Raw genomic sequence first — 1,894 nt, forward strand, 5'->3', positions numbered from 1 at the left:
CGCCCTACACATTCATCCCTAACCTGATTTTTAAAAGAAGTGTTTTTTTCTCCCCCAGCTTAATTATTTTCCACAACTCAGCAACCAGTTGGGCTGCTTCCCTCTGACGCACTTGCTTCTCATCCAGGGAGGCGGGAGTCTCTGTCTTCACAGGTGGGCAGGCTTCACTGCGCCCAGAGGCCCCTGGGGCAGAAGGTGAGGTGTCTGCAGAGGCCTAAGGGACACAGGGCTGTTAACTGGGTCACACAAGTCAAATAGCCTTGTAATTTGCAGGCCTGAGTTTCAGAGGAAAGATTGTCCACCCTGGGACTGTAACGCTGCTTTTCACCTTAAGGGGGAAGGATGGGTTCCGTTTGATTTGGCTACTGATTATTGAACCCTACTTGCCAACCTCCAGGCACTTTTCTAGGTATTGCATATATACGAGCTCATTCGAGCTTCCCTAAAACCTGTTCAATTACCCCCTTTTAGTAGATGAGAAAACTGGGCCTTTAAGAAGATAACTCACTGGCCTAAGTCAAGTGGCAGAGCTGAGATTTGAACCCTAAGCCTTTTAGAAGCCAAAGCCCCTTCTTCAGCTGAGGGGTCATGGAGTCACCTGAATATCTCACCGGAAGATGGCTTCTGAGAGTCTGTCCTCTCCCATTGACCCTAACAAGATACATATAGACTTTAGATTATTGCTATCAGAGCAGGTCAGACCCTGTGTGGATTCAAAGGACCGAGGCACAACAATGAGGGGAATCCAAGCAATGCCAAGCCAGGTGGTTGGGTCCTCAGAGCCCAAACACTTGACTCTCACCTGTCTCCACACTTGGTCTGCTGTGTGACTCAGAAAACATCTGCCCATCCTCTCTGGGTCAGGCCACAGGCAATGCCCTCCAAAAAGAGGCCAGCAAAGTATGAGATTCAGATAATCTCAGAAGTCACCTGTTCAAATATGACTATCATATAAATACAGACCTCAGGAAGAAAAATGAGAAAAACAAACTTCATCCCCTCCTCTCCCTAGCCCCTGCGAAACACCAGGGACCCTCAGCTCTTGTGGAACATGCTCCACAGTCACTTCTGGGCTCTAACCCACTGGCCTGGTCCTGGGAAGCCTGCAAACCCCCAAGGAAAGGGCTGTGCCTCTCCAAGGCCAGGCTGGGCAGGGCAGAGCAGACAGTAGGTGAGGCTGGCATGGCAGGTTCTGGGCTGTGTGGAGGAGAGTGGGTTTCCCTTCCTTCCCCTCCAATCCAGGTCAAGCTAGGAAGCCCCCGCCCCTTTGCCTCACCAGGCTGAGCAGCTAATCCTTTGCAAAAACAGCCCCTGGGAGCAAGGGCAGAAATAAGCTCAGCTCACAAAGCAGTTCAGTTCTGAGAGAATGTATGTGGGGTGGTGTTGGCGTGAGGAGTCCTGGCTTCATGACGGGGATTCTCCTCTTGCCTGAGGTCTCTGTCTGTGGGCCCCAAAGGAGCCCCCTCTTGTTTGAACTCACTGGTGAATTGGCTTAGAGCTCATTGGGCCTTCTGGGGAGGGGAACACTTTCTCAAAATGCCAGGCCCAATCTCTCTGGGCTCTTGCCTGTGGTATGGAGGGAGAAGGAGAGAGGCAAGTCCTGTCCTGGCCTACTGGATTGGGACATATCCCTCCCACTTTCCCTGATAGTGTTTCCCTAACCTGGAGAGAACAGGCGGTGAGGAGAAAAGAACAGAGAGAACACGAAGAAACAGGAGAGGAAAGTCATCTGGTTCTGGTTACAGTTCAACATCAATGCTGGATGAGCCTGGGGGCACCCTGGAGGGCCTCTGCTAGTTCTTAGAGTTCATGCACCCATCTTCCAGAAATCTGGGGAAAGATTCTGAGCCTTAGGAATAGGCTGACACAGAGTAGATGTTCAGATAATATTTGT

This window comes from Chlorocebus sabaeus, chromosome 1 (assembly GCF_047675955.1).
Source record: "Chlorocebus sabaeus isolate Y175 chromosome 1, mChlSab1.0.hap1, whole genome shotgun sequence".
In the NCBI taxonomy this organism is placed as follows: domain Eukaryota; kingdom Metazoa; phylum Chordata; class Mammalia; order Primates; family Cercopithecidae; genus Chlorocebus; species Chlorocebus sabaeus.